The sequence below is a fragment of the Microtus oregoni genome, unplaced genomic scaffold, assembly GCF_018167655.1.
Source record: "Microtus oregoni isolate MIOR12 unplaced genomic scaffold, Mior012 000144F_ref0000341, whole genome shotgun sequence".
Classification (NCBI taxonomy): Eukaryota; Metazoa; Chordata; class Mammalia; order Rodentia; family Cricetidae; genus Microtus; species Microtus oregoni.
In genome coordinates, this window is record NW_024544794.1 from 1003415 (window position 1) to 1024279 (window position 20865).

Genomic DNA, 20865 nt, shown 5'->3' on the forward strand with positions numbered 1-20865 from the left:
CACCCATGTCAGACTGCGATACAGCAGTCACCATGCTACCACAGGTGCCCTCCTGTGCCAGACTACTGCTCCTGTGCTGGGCTGACGTCGATGGACTATGGATCCTACCAGCATCTGCCTAAAGGACAGGCGAATGGCAAAATGGCAGGCTAAGCTGTGCCAGGCAGAGCCGAAAATGAGGGTGAAGCTTGCCAGGGGTACAAGGCTGGCGGTCCGAGCTAAGCAGGTACAGAAGACCGAAGGTAAGCGGAAGGCGGGGGCAACATTGGTGGACAGGAAGCAAATGATCTGGGCCAGTAGCCTCCCTTCAGGGATGGTGGCCCGACCAGAACGCTGAACTTGTGGCTTTGATACAAGCTCTACAGATGGCAGAGGGAACGTCTATACTAACAGCAGGTATGCTTTTGCCCTCACCTATATATACATATATAAAGCAATATACAGACAAAAAGGACTGTTGACATCTGCAGAAATTTTGAGCCTCCAGGAGGCCACGCATTTGCCAAAGAAGATAGCCATCATACATTGACCAAGATTGAGACACCCAATGTAATGGCTAAGAAGATCAGAAAAAAAATCATCCTAAGGTTTGGGATGGCCAAGATAATCATGTCCCATAATAGGCCTGCCTTTGTTGCCCAGGCAAGTTAGGGTGTGGCCAAGACATTGGGGATCAATTGGAACTTAAGCTTACCAACCTCAAAGCTCAGGTCAGATAGATAGGATAAGTAAGATTCTAAAAAAACAAATTGATATAATTGGCCCTGGAGACCAGCAAAAATGACTGGACAGACCTCCCTCCCTCCTGTCCTGTTCTGGGTTCAAAACACCCCGGCATCGTTGCCACTAGCTCTGTTGCCTGGCTAGTTAGCTGCTGCTCATGTATCTGCTGACAATGGTTGACCTTGATGATGGAATCCTGAGCTCAAGGCTTGCACAGGGCAGGCACATCTGCTGTAAGATGGGCTTACATCACCTTCAAGGCTCTTCTTTCCTAAAGTCAGAAACCCACAGGGCTCTGCTCATTTTTAATGTCTTTTGAAGCATAATATCAGACAGCAGAAGCAAAAGACAATTCTGTTCTGTTCCTCCTTTGTGTGTCTGGGACCTATTGACAGGAATTATTTAGTACAGTTTGAGACTTTTCCAGATCAGACCGTTTTGTGCAGATAACTGCAGAGAGAAGCAAACACACCTAAAGCCTCCTTACCTCTTGACAGGTTTTGTTTTTCTACAGGAAAATCTTGTTTTAATCTATGGGGTTATAAAATGATATGGCTTTCAAAAGGTAAACAGATGTAATTTAATATATAATAAAATAGATATCAATGGGATGTTAAAACTTTTTAATGCTGTACTTACAAATGTGAAGCCTGGGTAAGGTCAGTCTCAAAAAGATATTTATGTCCCCATTGGCTGTCCTCTGGCTTTAGGGCTTTCTGTTTTGTTTTAAACATTTGTCATCCTGTATTGCATTTTCTCTCATTGTTTGTTAAAGTTCTCACAATGGACACAACCCTGTACATTTGGATAAAGCTGATGCTACGGGATGCAATGGAAACTCGTAAATGCCATGTGGTGCCAGCTGGACCGAAACTGACTTCTCCGGCACATTCTCTGGAGCTGAGGAACAACACTCCCGATGTCTACAGCAAAAGAGATTTGTCTCCATAATACTAAACTTGCCTCTTAGGAGAAGGCATCCATGTGTTTCTTAGGGCTGAGTTAAGCTCTTTGTAGTCAATAGACTATTATTGCCACAATGTTGGGTGCTATTCTCGGGTCTACAGTGGTTCACAATGTCTACCATGTAGTTACTTTCAAGCCTCATTCAGATAATTTTGTTAAGAGCTATTCTGCACACCCTAGAGATGTTTTACTATCTTCTCCCAATACTGCTCTGTAAAGTATGAGTTATTTTGTCTCATCAGTTGTACTAGTTTTCATATGGCTATTGTCTGAGCAAATATTTCAGAGATGGTGCTCCATGACAGGAGGGGCCTGGTTCGGTTGTTTTTAGATGCTGACCATAGTGGATTGGTTAGAAGATTCATGATCAAACTTAGAGAAAGATTAAAGCAGAGACAAAAGCTGTTTAAATCACAACAAGGATAATTTAAAGGATGATTTAATAAGTCGCCATGGTTAAAAACCTTAATTTCCACTATAGCTGGGCCCCCTACTTATTTTACTTCTCATCTTTACAATCGGCCCTTGCATTTTAAATCGCCCGGTACAATTTATAAGAGACAGGCTTTCAGTTATCCAAACCATGGTACTCTCCCAGCAATATCAGATATTAAAGCAGAATGACGTAGAGGTTTTTAAACACATGGATTTATGATTAAATCCATAAAAAAGAAAAAGGGGGAAATGAAAGACCCTCTGGACACCCCCCCTCCCAGAACCCGCAGCTGGCCTGCTCCCATGAGAACATCCTGTTCGCTTAAGACCCTCAGGACCCTCTCAGGACCTGCAGCTAGCCGGCTCTCATGAGAACATCCCGTTTGCTTAGGGAAACAGGATGTCTATAGTCAGCACATGTGCCCAACTTAGAATATCAGTAATTCACAGAAGAGACAACTCCCCCTATGAAAGATCCCAGCTTGGCTGCTGTAACGTCATTTCACAAAGCTTTTGACGAACGACTGTAAGTGCAGAGTAAGGTCAGGGTCCCTGGCTGCAAAACAGGATATTTATATCCATAGATTCGGACAGGACATCAATTAACAGGATGTCTGTTCCCATACATCTGTGCTGGGAAAAGGAAAAACCCCCTGTGCCCCTTGCCCCATTCCAACTGACCACTAACAATGCATTTGCTTCTGTAATCTGCTTCTGCTGCCCTCTTTCCTATAAAAAGACCTTCCCCCAGTCTGCAGGCGCGCTTGTCTTCCGAAAGACTAAGTCGCCCCAGGTACCTGTGTACTTAAGTACTTAATAAAGCCTCTTGCTATTTGCATCCGAAGAGTGACTCGCTGCTCCTTGGGAGGGTCTCCTCAGCCTGAAAGACTGCCCACCACTGGGGTCTTTCAATATGAAGATTATCAGACATTCTGGGTTCTTTAAATCTAAAGAAAGATGATTTATTAGCCAATGTCTTTGTCTTTTTTTTTTTTTTTTTTTTACAGAATCTCATATAACCCAGGCTGGCCCTGAACTTGCTGGGTAGCCCTGACTGGCTTTAAATGCCTGATCCTCCTGCCTCTGCCTCCCAAATCATGAGAATACAGTCACTACTCAACTTATCAGTCAATAATTAATATCCCAGCCGTTAAAAAGTATGGCTTCTTCTTAGAAAACTTCCTGGGAGTCAAGGGGGAACTACAGGAATAAGTAGGAAACAGAACACAGCAAGGGAGCAGAAGGCTTGTAGGTTACCAATTCCCTCCCCCTGAGGCGATTCCGCCGGATGAGAGGCACACACGTTCAGTTCTGAGTGACATATGAAATAAAGATGTTTGCTATTTTGTGTTTTCTTTCCCTGTAATTTAAACATTTCTACAAATTAAAAGTGATACACAAATCTATCCAAAGCCCTTTTTATTGTCTTTATAAAGGCAAGCAAGGGGCAGAGGACCTAAATTGGGTCCCCAGTACACACAGCGAGTCAAGGCCCAATCCGTGCTAGAGGTCAGGGGAGCCGCACCCGCCACGTCCGCTCGCTGGCTTTCGGTTTCCGTGTGTCTCCATCTTGTCTACGCAGATCCGCAGATCCGACGTCCGCAGAGTGAAGTTCGCGGCGACCTGAGCCACCCCAGCCGCCACTTAAGGCAGACGGGTACGTGACCTGCGCGGTGTAACCCACGCGCCACACTCGCTCCTCGCAGCGCTGTGCACGGCCGGGACACCGCGCCCCCCATCCCAGCTGTGAGCCTCCTGGCTCGGCCCTGGAGGCCAATGCGAGTCGCATTCTGGCGAGCACCGGGGACGACGGGAGGAGCGGGGAGGACTGCAGTTCCTCCGCCGGCTCGGTCTGCCAGGCACCGGCCTGGACGGTGCGCCCCCAGCCGGGCTCCCCACCTCCGCGGCCCTGCGCCCCTTCCCACTGTGCGGGTCCCAGTAGGGCAGCCGCAAGAGGCGACAGCCTCCAGCCCGAGGTGTTCAGGCGATGGGACCCGCGGGGAAGTAGCCCTTAAAGTTCTCTTGAGCATCCGGAGGAGGGAGCACCCTTGAACCCCAGGGGCATCACACCTGCGTCCCCAGGCGGAAAACTGAAGATTAACTTTGCTGGTCGAGCCACAATAGCCTTGCGTAAACGTCTTGAGAGTTACTCATTTCCTGCAGTTGAAAGGTCCTAACTAGCCATTTTTTGAAAAGTTGAACAGGATCATTTCCTTGTGTGCGTGCTCAAGAGAGTTTACCCAATGCTCTCAGTTTTACTTTCAAGAGCACAGCGAAGTGCCTCTGCCTTTTCCCAACGCACTTCAGCGTTATTGACAAGAAACGCTTTCCCTGGGAATTGAGAATTCAGCGCTTCTGTCCGCCTATCCATCATCTATCTATGTATCTATCTATGTATCTATCTATGTATCTATCTATCTATCTATCATCTTTCCATCCATCCGTCTACCCCTTAAAGTAAGCCTGATCCTACTCTTTTTTTCACTCACTTCAGACTGGCAGAAGTCTGATTATTTCAAGATGTTTTCTCTTAACCAGGTCTGGATTTGCTTGGGAGAGTTAAGTTCGCTTGAACATTAACAAAGGAACACCATAGAACAAAGGCCACTGTGTTCCCTGGAAGTAAATCTAAGCTCTAATAAATCCCTCCGGGTTTTATTAGTTAACCTTTGCTTCTACAGTAAGAAGGGTAGGGCCAGTAGGGGGTCGCCAAAGTCAGACCTTGACCAATGGGGGGGATGGTCTTAAATGAGAAAGAACATGACTCCCCCTCACACCGCCACCTATGGTTTAAAAAAGGTTCTAAACAAAAGGTTCAGCTCTCCCATATCACAAGCAACCGTATCACAAATTTGTAAGCAAATTATTATTGTTTTTTTTTTATGTTTTGGCTTTCTGAGACAAGGCTATGTAGTCCTGGCCATCTGTGAACTCACGGGTATTTATCTGTCCACCTGCCTCTGCCTCTTGATTGCGTTGCTAGGATTAAGACTCCGGATGCTCAAGAGTCCTTTAAGGGCTACTTCCCCGCGGGTCCCATCGCCTGAACACCTCGGGCTGGAGGCTGTTGGTCACTGTTGCTGGGAGCCCAGGCAGCCATAGTCTGTAGCCAACTGAAAAGTCTTCATTACAGCCAGCTGGTACTATACTTTAGATATTCAGGATTTCAGGGTAGTTCCCCATGTCTGGAGCATGGGGTTTTTGAAGGCAGAAACCGGGTCTTAGCTTCTCACTTGGCAGCTGGTGGTGGAGTGGGGGTGGGGGTGTGGGCACTTTGCTTAAACAAGTAATTTGACAGATGCTAAAAGATAAGAGAGAGCTGGAAGGGCAGGTTTGCACCAGCAGGCTCTTTAACAGAGGCTTAGCCAACTGGGGCACCTTGACCTAGAACAGAGTTGGGCAATTTTCTGTGGGATTCTAGTTAAACGTGAAAGGGCCTCAGCAAGGAATTGAGCATGGAAGAACCTTTACCCTTGTCCTGTCTAACTGTTAAGTGAATTCTGAATGTTTTCCTTACAGGAACTTTCTTTTTGGTCAACAATTCTTTTACCTGTAGCTTTTGTGTTGAATGACTTGGTAAAATGGATTTTTATTTTTTAACTGGGTCTTACTATGTAGCTCTAGATGGCCTGCAATTCGTGTGATCTTCCCTCTTTAGAAACACCTCGCAAAAAAGAAAGAAAGGAAGGAAGGAAAAGGAAAAGAAGGAAAGGAAAAGGGGGGCTGGCGTGCGCCACACTCAGTTCTTTTCCTGCAGGTTTTATGTTGTACTTTGTTTATGGTGACATTTGAGCTTGTTTGAGCACGTCATCACTTCCAAACCGAAACCGGTAGGCGTCCCCACGGGGGAGGAGGGTAGTGGGTGGGTTTTGGAACCTTGGCTCATCGGTTCCGCCCACAGAAGCGGAAGTGAGTTTGGTTTTGTGGCTTTTTTTTTTTTTTTTGCACTTTCCAAGGGCCTTCTTGTGAGGGTCTTGGGCTCCAGCATGGCTTGGCTCAGTCTTTTGTGGTCCGGGAGTCGCCGTTCACATCTCCCTGGAGCCCTTGTCTTTGGTCGTTGGAACCGGGCGATGTCCTTTTCGCTGGGCGGGTACCAGCGGTCGTGGACCTGTTGGACTTGCTGGCCCACGTCACCTGGCTAGCAGCTGGGGACAGTTGTGCAGGCCGACTTTCCAGCTGCAGAGGCTACCTCCTGATGTCTGTGTTCTTCCCAGTATCTCGTTCTGTCCAGTTTTCTGGAGGTCTCCGGCGAGGACAGGCGGCATTCTGAGCCACTGTTGAGTGGGGGGAGCCGGCGATCGCCCGGTGTGAGTAAACCGAGACCCTGCCCATTCCCTTCTATTCTGATCTTTCCCCAGGGACTGTGGGCATTGGGGGAGCTGCCCCTTGGTTAATCAGGAAAGGGTTCATTTCCTGTCTTCCATCCTTGGACCCTTCTGAGTTCTTTTGGGGACCCACCCACAGCGCTTCCAGACTTGTGACACTTTTTATTTTATTTATTTTTTTTTAAATATTTATTTATTATGTATACAGTGTTCTGTCTGTATGTATGCTTGTTGGCCAGAAGAGGGCACCAGATCTCATTACAGATGGCTGTGAGCCACCATGTGGTTGCTGGGAACTGAACTCAGGACCTCTGGAAGAACAGTCAGTGCTCTTAACCTCTGAGCCATCTCTCCAGCCCCTTGTGACACTTTTTAAATGCAAGTTTGGTTCTGTCTTGAAGAGGGCCAAAGACTGATTAAATTAAACTCATTACTGGACTCAAATGCCTGCTTGTTAATCCAATGAACTGCCCTGGATGGAGCAAAGTTGGTTTTGTTTTTTGTTTTCTGTACCCTCAGTGTAGAGGCTGCCTGGACAAAGCCCAAGGACAGCCTGCCCTGGGAGGAAGCCTGCTGGACAATGTAAGGCAATGGGGGCTTGGCCCAGGGGCCTTCCTATCCTCAAAGCACTTCCGTTTTTCTTTTTCTTTTTTTTTTTTTTTTTTTTTTTTTTTTGATTTTTCGAGACAGGGTTTCTCCGTAGCTTTTTGGTTCCTGTCCTGGAACTAGCTCTTGTAGACCAGGCTGGCCTCGAACTCACAGAGATCCGCCTGCCTCTGCCTCCCGAGTGCTGGGATTAAAGGCGTGCGCCACCACCGCCCGGCACTTCCGTTTTTCTTAAATCTGTTGTAATGCCCTAGCTGATCCCAGACTTGACACCCTATCTACAGGAGTGGCCCCCACCTTTAACAAGCTGGGGTCACTGTCTTGCTCCTTAGCATGGGATTTCACTTCGTACTTTGCATTTTAATATACCTAACCTTTCGGGCAAGTTCCTGGGTTTAGGGCTCACAAAGTAACCAGAGACCCTACTCCCCCGCCCCCGCCCCCGCCTCGTCCCCGCCCCGCCCCATGAGTGCATTCCCTAGAGACAGCCAAAGGCTGCTGGTTCCAGTCTTTTACACATTGCTCTGCTCAACGACAGTCTGTTTGATTTAAAAGAAAAAAAAATGTGTATTTTGCCCCCCTCCCAACCTCCCCACTTATTTTTGTATGGTGGTCTTTCTCCACGGTGGCTTTCAGAATTGATGTTTGTGGGATCGTCATTTCTGCTTCTCCCACCCTAGCGCCCCTACTTGTTTCCATCTTTGCACAGTGGTCCCTTGAGACTGAATCTCTGCAGGTTGTTTCATTTACCCTGATTCCCCCACCCCCGTTTAATTCTTAGCTTTGGGGAATAATTTCTTCTTTTGTGTCACGCTTGAGTTATTTGTGTGCTTGGAGCCTTTCTTCCCAGGTAAATCGTGCCCTGGTGCTCTTGGTACCTTATTCTGTATTTACGCTGATTTGATGATCTGCCCTCATGGCCACTTTTTCTTTGTTTGGCCGTTTAATGCCAGAAAACAAAGACAACTCCACGGCAAGAAGCCTCAGTTTTGTTATTTTCCTCTTTCTGGGTTTTCTCTGTCCTTTGGAAGAATTAACTTCTACCAGCTTGGTGGCAGGTTCACCATGTACTCCAGATTGTGTCTTCTGCAGGGAGCACTTCAGGTGAAGAATGTAGTTAAAGATGACAGCTCACCATAGCCTAGGATGGCCTGCGTGTCACCAGGCAGCACAGGCTGGCCTGGAATTCTCCAAATCCTCCTGCCTCAGCTTCCCTTCTGCTAAGACTACTGGCGTAAATCACTTACCCAGGTGCATCAGTGTTTTTGATCGGTATCTAATACCTCTGTTCTCCATTGTAATAAAAAATTCCTGCCATTTAAACTACTTCTTCCAAGGCTTGTTTTGGGGTAAATGACTTCCCTTAATGACCTGATTTCCTAAGTGGGAACCAGGGGTTCATCTACCTGTGAAATAAATGCTCCTGCTTTTTCTTTTTTTAAAAACTTCTTTGCCTTTATACATCTGTGGTCTTAAAAAAAATAACCTATTTTTCTTGTTGCTTTCAATAGTAGTTCTTTCTTTCTTTTCTTTTCTTTTTTTTTTTTTTTGGATTTTTGAGACAGGGGCTTCTCCGTAGCCTTTTGGTTCCTGTCCTGGAACTAGCTCTTGTAGATCAGGCTGGCCTCGAACTCACAGAGATCCGCCTGCCTCTGCCTCCCGAGTGCTGGGATTAAAGGCGTGCGCCACCACCACCCGGCTCAATAGTTTTTGTTTGTAATCAAATCTCCTAGAGCCTGGGCCACCCTTGAACTCCTGATCCTCCTGCCTCCACCTCTCTAACTACAGGAGTGACCACCATACTTGACTGACAAGCGGTTTTTAAAATCAGTCAGACCTTTGTTTCAAAGGACAGATACCTGACAGACCTCTTGCTCAAATGCCTCTAGGCGTTAGGGAGCCCACCAAAGCCTCCTGAATGGTCACCACAACTTCCTCGCAGGATTCAGAATGAAAGTGTACTTACGTCTCCCTCTGCTGTCTGAACTCCCCTTCTGATTAGGAAAACTCGAAGCAGTCAGAAGTTAGGTGCAGAACCCTGACTGGGTTGACTGCTGAAACCACAACCCAGGTTTCCTGCCTGACTTGTCCTCTGCTTTAACCCCAAGGCTTGCTATTTTAACCCGACAGAAAGCCAAAGCCATGCCTAAACCCTGGGGAGTCTATTAAAATGCTGTTCTTCTGCCTCAGCCCCGCAAGTGCTGGATTTGCTAGTGCCTATTACCAGGCCTTGAGAAAGAATGTGGTTCTTCTTGACTGCTGTGTGATACCTCTGCCCTCACACCAGATGGGTTAGATAACCAAAACAACAGCAGCATCCACAGACAAGGCCCGCAACCCCTTTTTCCTTTGTGTTCCTTAAAAATGAGATTTGGTTTCCGAACTTGGATTTTACCAAAGCATTAAAATTTTAAATTTTGCCTAAACCAAGCAGTTTGGCCTGTTGTTTTTTCTCTGCCAAGGAAACTGAAGCTCTGTCATTTATAAATGGAGCAAATCCTTGCCCTCTGACTTGCCAACCAAGCAAGAGAATACTGTAACTGTTTGTGGGTGATTGTGTTTTTAATTGGCACCACCACCTACAAGATGGTAGCAGTTCTGAGGATATCAAACTGCTGTCCTATTTGGGGAAAAAATGCTTTAAATTTTATACACCTTTGCTGAGCATGATGGCACATGCCTTTAATCCCAGCACATGGGAGATAGAAGCAGGCAAGATCTCTTTGAGTTTGAGGGTACCCTGGTCTACAGAGTGAGTTCCAGGATAGCCAGGGCTTTGTAGAGAGACCCTGCTCAAACAAACAAAACACACACATTTTTAAGGCACTTTTGACTTTATCCCGAAACTATCCCTCATATAGAAAACTGGGTTTGACATTGGACAAATGAAGATTCTGGTACATAAGTTTTAAGAGTTTTGGAAAGGACAATTTATCCAGAGTCAGTACAGAGGGTACATTTTTACTGAAATGTCCCAAGGATTGGTTGGCTCTTTTACTGAACAGCCAGATGATATCTAGTGAGCTTTGGTGCAGATACTGTCTTCCTCTTTAAGAGGAGGGGGGTCTTACCAGCTTACAGGTTCTGCCGACGACCATGCCCAGCCTCATATAATCATATAATTTCCCTCACACAACCCTGTGGTCATTTCATATGGTGTAGAAGAGTCACAGGCAACGTCCCCAGGGTCCAGGTATGATACCCTGTCATGCCACCAACTCCGTCTTGCTTCGGTATCGCTTGCGGTGGGACCAGGACAGTCCATGTGTGTCCCTCTGGTGCAACCGTGTGGTCATGTGTTCAGATGCCTGCCTAGGATGGAAGGCGAGCGGTTGTCTATCACGGACTAACTCCCGTGTAGTATAAAATCAATGCCGGAAGATTGTAAACACTGCTGCGAAGATCCAGATCGGGGACCAGGACAAGCCATGGCAGAGAGCTCGAAAGATGCAGAATTTCAGCCTGATACTGAGATGGGCCAGGGAGCTTTCTGTGGAGACACCTACGCAGAGGTAGCACGGACGTATTTGGAGCTGGATTATGGGTAACACACAGAAGTAGGAGGATACACCTGGTCCTTGGGCCGGGTATGAAAAGTTTGCCCCAGCAACAATTTCACTTTCGTTAGGCCACTCCCACCAACCGGATTCCGGTTTCGCTGCTCCTAGCAACTCTGCTTATGTTTCTGGATCCAGCAAGAAGGTCTTTCTGTCTCTGTCTCCGTTTCGCTGCTCCTAGAGACTCTGCTCATGTTTTTGGATCCAGCTAGAAGGTCTTCCTGTCTCTGTCTCCAAATTCTGGGATTAGAGGTATGTGCCTGCTGTGTCCCCACTTTGTAGGTGGACTCTTCTGTCCCGCAAGCCAGTTTCCAAATAAACCACACAGAAACTCCTTATTACGTATGAAAGCTCAGCCTGTAGCTTAGGCTTGTTTCTAACTAGCTCTTATAACTTAAATTAACCCGTTTCTGCTGATTTATGCGCTGCCCTGAGACCCATGGCTTGTTAACTCATCTCCACGTCTTGCTTCTTCTACGTCTGTCTGGCGACTCTTGGCATCTTCTCCTTTCTTCCTAGCCTCCTCTCTGCTCTGAAAATCCCGACTCGCTATTGGCTGTCCTACATTTTGTTAAACCAATCCGAGCGACACGTCTTCACAGTGTACAAAAATATTATTCCACAACTTCACACTTCTTGAAGTCCCCATTTTTTTAATTTTATTTTTTAAGTTTTTTTTTAGACAGGGTTTCTCTGTGTAACCGCCCTTGCTATCCTGGAACTCACAGAGATCCTCCTGCCTCTGCCTCCCAAGTGCTGGGATTAAAGGCGTGCGCCACCGCTGTCTGGCTTCCACCTTATTTTTTTGTTTGTAGCATTGAATTTGGGGCTTCACACACACTAAACAAGTACTCTGCCATCGCTAAAGCCCTAGCTCTGTTTCTACTTTTTGAGACGATCTCATCAAGTTGCCCAGTTGAACTCAGTTAGTCAGGTCTTGAGCCTTTGGTTCTTCTGCCTCAACTTCCTGGGTGGCTGAGATTGCAGGTCTGTGTCACCAGCCTTGACTTTAAAGCCCCCCACTTGGTGCTTCTCTTACCTTGGCAACATGGGAAGTTTGGAAGGGACATTTGCCAAGCAGTGTATAAAATAATATAAAATAAGCCTTCTACATTTGTGTCATTTCATAATGGGGACCATTTATCATCTGTGGGCAACGTTACTTGTATGTGTGAGATGCGTTGCTTGTGAAGCCAAATAATTTTTAGTACATGTTGTATCACTGATAATAATCATGCTCATAACATCCAAATTAGCACATGTTCATTATTTGGTCCCAGCCAATGGTCTTCTGGACTGTGTTTTTTTTTTTAAATATTTATTTATTATGTATACAATATTCTGTCTGTATGTATGCCTGCAGGCCAGAAGAGGGCACCAGACCCCATTACTGATGGGTGTGAGCCACCATGTGGTTGCTGGGAATTGAACTCAGGACCTTTGGAAGAGCAGGCAATGCTCTTAACTGCTGAGCCATCTCTCCAGCCCTGGACTGTGTTTTAATGTGTATCTGTAGCACCACCAACTGGGAGTCCCAGGAGGAGTATTGCACACCCTCGTTGACTAACTTGAGAAGGGGTGGAAGGTGGCATTTGAGGGATACCTTCTATTTAAAATGTCCACAGCCGGGGCGGGAAGGGTAAGTTTATTGTATTAGCTATTCTGCTTGCCACCACCTATGGGTCCTGGGCACAAATGGAGGGAAAAGATGGGTCATGACATTCAGGGTGAGTGAGCATAGCGCTATGAGAGGCCCCCATTGCATTCATCGTCCAGAGTCTTGCAGACTCCTCCGACCTTAATAACTTTGTGTTCTCTTTCCTTTTTTTTTTTTATTTTGAGAACTTTAATCTTTTTCTTTTCTCTCCCAAGGCTACATATATTTTTAAACACACTGTAAACCATTTAGAGGTTTTCTTTGTCTTTGAATCTATCTTTACTGTGTAGCTCTCTTTTTCTGACCACATGAATCTTTAATTTGCCAAGCAATATGGCTAGGATTAAAACTGTGGCTTTGATGGCTGGATCCAGTCCATTCCTTAGCTTTCTGAGAGTCTAGCCTAATGGTGGAGGTACCGGCTGGAGCCATGTTTATTACCACAACTCTATGGCATTTCAAGGTCCCTTGCCCCTACCAAAAAGCATGTGGTCAGCTTTTATCAACACCATTTACGTGTTCTGTGGCAGGACCTCTTAAAGAGCTGCAGGGTTTTGCAGCTAAAGCTGAGTCAGGAAGCCTTTCTTAAATAAGAGCACTTGACTCTAGCAAGCAGAGCCCAGCTGAGAAAATGATGCTATCAATAAGCCATGCTTAACTCTATTCTTTTCTGTCTAGAATAACTTCCCAGGCTCTCTCAAGCCTTATGTGGATGCAGTTGTCCACGTGGATGCCATTTGTTGACTGAGGATTTTTTTGTCCCACCAAGTCCCAAGGAAAACACACAGAGGTCTACATTCATTATAAATTGATTGGTCTATCAGCTCAGGCTTCTTATTAACTCTTATAACATATATTAGCCCATAATTCTTGTCTGTGTTGGCCACGTGGCTTGGTACCTTTCTGGGCGAGGCAGTCACATCTTGCTTGCTTCCTCTCTGGGTGAGGACTGCGGACTTGTACTTCACATTCTTGTCTCCAGCTTCTTGGGTGCAGTGTTTGCTGCTGCTCTCTGGCCCTGGCAAGATAGGCTTCACATGTGACTACCTAAGTCACCGTGACCCTGTATTAGTTTTCACGCTGTGCCTCCGTGGAGGTGGCTTTGCTGTCGCTGCTATGGCCCCACCTTGCTTCTGGCGGAAGGCGAATAACAGCTTCAGTACGTCCCAGGAAGCTAACCGGTCTCACTGGTTGCTGTGTGGCTGCCGGGAACATTTGGTATTATGGACACGAGATGTTTGATAGGCACTGTTGGAGACGCCTGACCAAAGTTACCACATCTTATTGTTACCTTCTCCGGCTAGTGCTAGATGCTGCTGGAGGTGTGTTAAGCGATTGGCTGAGAGCTTGTTCCATCCTCCACCTCTGCGGTGGAGGATGATACAAAGGAGTTACTGACCACGCCTGAGTGGTCCCTTCCAGGAAGAGTTTGCACAGTAGGTGGGATTCGTCTGGGTCTTGCAAGTTAAGACAGGCTTTTCTGTGCAGACGGGTGGAAAAAGTGTAATCAAGGTAGAGGCTCATGGGAGACACTTGCTGAGGTTTAATTAAGGCCCTGTGTGTTGGACCCAGCTAAAGATGAGGGCAGACACCAGGCATAGCCTTGTGCAGATGATATGGAGACCTGCCGTGGGAGAAGAGCTGTCACTGAAAGGTTTAAATTAAGAGACTCTCAAGCATGAACCAGAGCTTCTGCAAGTTCATTCTGACCAAATATGGGTGTATGCTGCTTAAAGCCAGAAGCCAGGGGTTGAACGAGTCCTTTAGGGAGAATTTAGGGAGCAGGTACAGAGGGTTCCAGGAAGGTAGGATGGCCAGAGAAGGCTTGGATAGAAATAGTGGAGAGGGGTGTCCAGGGAAAGAACTTTAAGGAGAAATTGACAGTATCTGGCGGAGCAGAGCAGACGCACGAAGACTTCTTTTTAGTTATGTGTTCTGGTGTATATTTAGAACACATATTAAGACAGTTACACAGTAGAATACTGTGTAGTGGGACAGATGGACAGGACCATTGCCTCACCCTGGCTGCCCCTCTGTGGCAAGAGTAGTTCTAAATCTACTCATTAACAGAAATCCAACAAACACTTCTCAGCACAAAACACCTTGAGCAAAAAATCCTGAGAACAATGAACTAGTTATAGTTCTCAGACTGTAGTTCAGTCTTTCGCTTGCTCATCCTGCCTGTTTGTGACTATGTCCTTTGACCTAATACCCCCCCACACACTTCCTGTCTCCCCATTGGCTGTGGTAACCACTGTTTATTCTCCACCTCCATATGTGTGATTTTTTAAAAAAAAGTTAGATGCTGCATATAAGTGAGGCCATGCAGACTTTTCTCCATGTTTTTCTTTTTTTTTAAATTTATTTATTATGTATACAATGGTCTGCCTGCACGTGTCCCTGCAGACAGAAGTTGGCACCAGATCTTATTACCGGTGGTTGTGAGCCACCATATGGTTGCTGGGAATTGAACTCAGGACCTCTGGAAGAGCAGTCAATGCCCTTAATCACTGAGCCATCTCTCCAGCCCTCCCATTTTTTTTTATTTTACATCACATTCTATCCTCTGATTCCCATGTGGCAAATGGCAGAACTGGCACTTTTTTTGAGGCTGAATAATATTCAGTGACATACATGCACACACGTATGCTATATCTAATGGTAAACACACACACATATTTTATATTCATTGATGTATATATACACAAGCATATGTAAGTTGTATTCATTGGTATACATACACACCTTTGTATGTTATGAGATATAACAGTTTATCTTCACATCCTTTGACACCTAAGCTGATTTTATATCTTCTTTGCAATGTGGTTGCAGTGCAGTGGGGTGCTGATGTCTTCTAATATTTGTTTAAAAATGTTTGTGTATGAGGTTTTGCCTGCAGGTGTCTCTGTGTACCTCAGGCTTGCTTTGTGCCCCAAGAGGCCAGAAGAAGGTGGAACTGGAGTTATAGTTGGTTGTGATCCTACGTGTAGGTGCTGAGAACTGAGCCCAGGTCCTCTGGAAGAGCAGTAAGTGCTCCCAACCACTGAGCCATCTCTCCAACCCTAGTACTCATATCCTTACGAGGTGCTAAATTCTGAGTGTGAGGGTCCACACTCAGAAGAAGGTAGCTGAGTATGAAGAGATCCTCTCAGAGCCTTTAAATGGGACAGCTACGAGGTCACAGAGGCCTGGCAATATGGTCAAGACTGGGTAGGGGAAGGCAAGTGTAGGTATTCACTTCCTAACACGATTTGTAAGAGAGGAGGGGGCTCCAAAATTCAAGATGAATAATATTCAATGCAACATTAAAAAAAAGTCAACAGAAACACCCAAATCTATGCTAAGAAAATTATTAGAATTTTGCATAATAAAAACAGCTTCAGCATCATTGGCTGTTCCTTCTTCTGTTCTAGATGCCAGTGTGAGGAGCACTAAGCGACATTGTGGGGATGAGGGTCCAGTGGGAGGAGCACTAAGTGGCACTGTGGGGATGAGGGTCCAGTGGGAGGAGCACTAAGCGACATTGTGGGGATGAGGGTCCAGTGGGAGGAGCACTAAGCAACACTGCAGGGATGAGGGTCCAGTGGGAGGAGCACTAAGCAGCATTGCGGGGGTGAGGTCCAGGTGGAGTCAAAGTTGAAGAAACTGAGCCTGAGTGGACCTTGGTGGAGGGGACTCAGGCCCAGCGTCTTTGTGATGGTTACTGTTTAAAGTGGAGGAGCCTTGGATGAGCTAAGGAGCACTGCCCCAGGAAAGTGGAGGGAGGACTGAGGAAGACTGTGAAGATTGGCGTCTTTTCTGGGGGTGTGAAAAGTGCCTGACCAGAATCTCTAAACAAACTGCCTGGAAGATGACAAAAACACAGGAAGTTGTGCTGTGTGGTTCTCCTTCCTCAGCTTCCTGCTGTAATGTCTATTTATTGTGTGTGTGTGCATGCACATGTGTGTGTGCTCATGTGCATGTGTGAGTGGGTGTGTATGTGTGTGTGGTGTGTATGTGTTATATTTTATAACAAGTACATTGACTTCTGGCCTCTAAGAAGAATTATTCACCTATGCTGAGTATTTGACCAAATGCTATAAAAATCATATATTTTAATTAGCTTACAAAATGGTAGGTTTATATTTTTGGTTGTGAGCCTAGCCTTTAACGGCTGAGCCATCCCTCCAGCACTCAGGAGGCAGAGGCTGGCGGATCTCTGTGAGTTCGAGACCAGCCTGGTCTACAGAGCTAGTTCCAGGACAGGCTCTAAAGCCACAGAGAAACCCTGTCTCGAGAAACCAAAAAAAAAAAAAAAAAAAAAAAAAAAGGTAGGTTTAATCCTTAGTTTTGGTTAAGCCTCTCCTCTCCCTTTCAGCTTTCTGCTGCTCTAGATCTGATTGGGAGAGAATCAGGATCTGAAAACGGGGTACAGGGTGACCAGCCCTCCCAGGTAGCCCAGGGCAGACTATTACCTGTGATATAGAAATATTGGTACAAAAATGAAAAAAGTGCTGGGCATGCCTAGCTCGCTTGCCTACCTGAGATTGGGATGATGCCAGGAGGCAGAAGGTGAGGGAATTTAAAATTCTGGCCAGAGAATTAGGTTTCAGGTCCAGTTCAGAGAAAAGTGAGGTCATTTCCCGGTACTGTCATATGTAAAACCCACTCATTCATTCCTTGCATACCACGTGCTGGCTCTGAGTCAGAGACGGCTACTAAGCAGAGTGACCACCAGACTGCCTCTGCCCCAGTCTAGACGAGGTGGCCCGTGGAGCCCCGGGACCTTTGCCAGAAGCTTGGACTAGATCCTCTTTCGGCAGCTGGGAATCCTAAGCGTATTCCCACTGCAGCGGCTGGAGCGATGCTCTCGGACCTCGTCTGCGTTTCTGAGCTCGCGCCGCTGTTTAAAGCAGCGACTGCGATGAGCTCATGACTCCCTCCAGAAGTGAAACTGAGACTGGCTTTAGGTTTTCCGTCCTCCAGTAGCCAAGGTTAGGGACCTTGCGTACCAAACGGGAAAATACGTGGGTGTGGAAAAGACGGGGAGACCGGCGAGGGGGCGTTTCACCTGAAGAAGGGGAATTCCTTTAGGAATTTTGAAAAGACCCAGTTGCCTTTCCTGCCTGCCATAGAAGCTGTAAGGTTTGAAACAGGGTCGGGGTTAAGCAACAGGATGTTGATCAATCAGGGTTGGGAATTTGTAGAGCAGGTAGGAATCAGAGCTTGGGCAACCCTGTGTGCTCTCAGGAGCGAGGAGAGAGTGACCGTCCTGTCTGAGAGGGGCGTGGAGCTCTGGATGGAGTCCCCAGAGGTGGGCTTGGCTGCTGATGGCCATGTTGAGCCTTTGTATTGAGCTTTAAAGACTGGTCTAGAATGTGGCTCCATTGTAGAGTGTGGCCAGCATGCCCGAAGTTCTGGCTTCAGTCACCAGCCCTGCTTAAAACCAGGCTTGGTGCTGGGTCTAGTGGTTCACACCTTTAATGCCAGCACTTGGGAGGCAGAGGCAGGCAAGGCCAGCCTGGTCTATCTAGTGAGTGAGATCTAGGGAGGAACTACGTAGTGAGACCCCCGTCTCAAAAACAAAGAAACGAACCACCAAAACAAGCAAAATCCCAGGTGTAGTGGCCTGACCCTGTAATCCCAGCAGCTTCAAAAACATCCTGGGATACAAGAGACTCTTGTTTCAAAAGAAATAAAACAAACAAACAAAAAGACTCCTACAGCTACCCTCAAAGTCCATGCTGTCCTCTGAACCAGTAAAGTCTGCCCTGTCCTTTCGGGAAGGTTTTAGGCATCCTCGTTCTAAGGTCTCTCTGTCTACATACATACAAAGGAACTGGAGTGACAGCTGGTTGTGAGCCACCGTGTGGGTGCCAGGAATAGAACCCAGGTCCTCTGAAAGGGCAGACAGCGCTCTTAGCCTCTGAGCCATCTCGCCAGCCCCGGGAGCTAATATTTTTATTACTCTGAATCTTCCTACTCATGAATAAAGGATGGCTCTCCACTTATCTGGGTCTTCGGTAATGTCTTTTTAATAATGCATGTTTTGTTCCATTAAGGTCTTGCATAGCTTTTGTGTGGGTCATTCCTACAGGTTATCTGTGTGTTGTGATAATATACAGTGATTAGTACTATCGTTTTTAAGCTGCTTTCTTTTGGACCCGCTATAATTTCTCCTAATTTCTTACACCGGCTGTGCATTTGAGGAGGTTATTTCTGTGCTTCATTCTGCATCTCTATGGACACTGTAGCAAGAGTTTTGTTTTGTTTTCAGATTAACCAGCACCTTGTTTTATTTGAGATATGGATGACCCTGGAACTTGGCTGCCCAGTGAGCCCAGCCATCCCGCTGCCTCTGTGTCCTTGGCACTGGGATCACACGTGTGCAACAACACAGATACAGAGCCTCAGAGGAGGGAGGGCAATTTACCTCACGCGATAGTCTCTGGCATGGAGCATTTAAGTTAGGAGACATTAGTACATCACAGAAAGACTCAGTCAGTTTGGGAACTGAAAATTTAGGAGGTTTCTTGGACTCAGTGCTGTGGTATGGGAGAGATGCATCATCCTTGACCTCACAGAGATGGGAGATTGTTGGATGTTTAACAGCATCCTAGCCTCTGTCCAGCGGATCCCAGAGCTACTACTGGGGGATGATGACCCAAAGCAGATATCATCTAATGACTTTTGGGGGGCAAGCTTGCTGTGCATGAGGCTATGGAGCTGGCCTGTAGAACTGCAGAAAAACCCTTATCTCCTGCAACCCCCTGAGCACACTCATGTAGACTCTCAGGTGCAGGCCCCGAGGATTTGCATTCTGCTTTGTCTATTGTGGTGGTTTTAATTGTTAAAGGGTTGTGTATGTGCACAGCATGCATGCAGTGTCCAAGGAAGTCAGAAGAGGGCACTAGACTCCTTGGGAACTGGAGTTATGAAGGGCTGTAAATTGCATTGTGAGTTCTGGGAGCCAAACCCCCAGGCTTCTGCAAGAGGAACAAGGGCCCTTTATTTATACTTGCACTTATTGTATATAGTTTTTCTTATATTAGTTATAGCCTTCTTTTTATTTTAGACAAAAGTGGAAAATATAGTGATACATTATTTGTGTTTTAATAAATAATGTTAGAAGAGAGAGACCACTTGTTGGTTCCTGGCTGCCCTGCTAGCTCAGACCAGAAATAATCACACAGAAACTATATTAATGAAATCACTGCTTGGCCCATTAGCTCTAACTTCTTATTGGCTAACTCTTACATCTTAATTTAACCCATTTCTATTAATCTGTGTATCACCACATGGCTGTGGCTTTCCGGCTAAAGTTCTGACTGGCATCTCTCTCCAGTGGCTTCATGGCTTCTCTCTGACTCTGCCCTCTTTCTCCCAGCATACAGCCTAGCTTTCCCCACCTACTTCTGTTCTTCCCTGCCATAGGCTCAAAGCAGTTCTTTATTCATTAATCAATAAAAGCAACACATAGACAGAAGGATCCCCGCACCAAAACAAAGCTTTCCTGAAGATCAGAGGTCAAAGATAAGACTCTAGAGACCAGGGAGTGGTAGCACACATCTTTAATCCCAGGACTCTGGAGGCAAGCCAGCTTCAAGGCCATCCTGGGCTATGCAAGATTGAATCTGTCTAAAAGAGAAACAGACTTCACACAAAGGTGATCCCATGCCTTTAATCCGAGCACTAGGGAGGTGGAGACAGGAGCGATATGGCTGGGTGAAGAGAGGAATACAAAGGGGAAGAGACAGGAACTCAGTGAAGCTCCCCCTTTGGTCTGGAGATTTTGTAGCCATAAAAGGTCCTATTCTCTTTGGATGTATACCTTGCTCAGCCTAGATATAGTAGGGAGGGCCTTGGACCTTCCACAAAGCAATGTGCCTTACCCTCTCTGAGGTTTGGATGGGGGTGGGAGGATGTATGAAGGGATTGAGAGGAGGGGAGGGAGTGGGAACTTGGATTGGTATTTTTAAAAAATCTAATAAATTAAAAAAAAGTCTTTCTAGTGGCTGGCTGCTTTGCTTTTCTGATCTTCAGGCTGAACCCCAATATCTGAGTCTGGGTTTTTATTATTTGTGCTACATTTGATTGTAATTTTGCTCATGCTAACTGATACATGAGTTTGCCTTCAGCAAGAGAGAATTACTTCTCCAGCTGGAGATAATGGTGCAGCCCTATAACCTCAGGACTCTGGAGGCTGAGTCAGGAGAATTGCCATGAGTTTGAGGCTAGCCTCAGCTTTTATAGTGAGTTTCAGGCCAGCCTGTGCCACATAGCTGTAGGAGGATAAGACCTATACATGGCAAGGTCCTGTTTGCAGAAAAAGAAAGAAAGAAATCCTCTCATTTAGGAAGGGGACCTTCTGCGGGGCGTTTTGCATTTCTGCTGAAGGCCTTCTTGACTTCTTGGGGAATTTTCTTATGCTAATTTCTTGGCCTGGGCTTAACAGAAAAAAAAAACAATAAAATAGTGATTATTTAGATTATAGTTCAGCCTCTTCTTTCTGTGCTTTTCTCTGTCAAGTGCCCAATCCCAGCAGCCACAAGAACTGCCTGTGCTGTGCCCCAGCTTCCAGGCTTGGAGGGTTGCTGCTTCTTAGTGGCCTGGCTCT

At 46.3% G+C, this 20865-nt stretch overlaps 1 protein-coding gene across 3 annotated transcripts in view; it reads left to right on the forward strand.

Annotated features, from left to right (window-relative positions):
• Positions 1-3610: 3610 nt before the first annotated feature.
• LOC121444859 (CASP8 and FADD-like apoptosis regulator) overlaps positions 3611-20865 on the forward strand; it is a 47148-nt gene continuing 29893 nt past the window's right edge. The window contains exon 1 of one of the 3 annotated variants that reach the window (XM_041646779.1): positions 3611-3781. The gene's annotated coding sequence lies outside the window, so the exon portion shown is untranslated. Of the gene's footprint in view, positions 3782-6154; positions 6432-20865 lie in introns of those variants that run through there. The other 2 variants (XM_041646781.1, XM_041646780.1) reach the window with 2 other exon arrangements.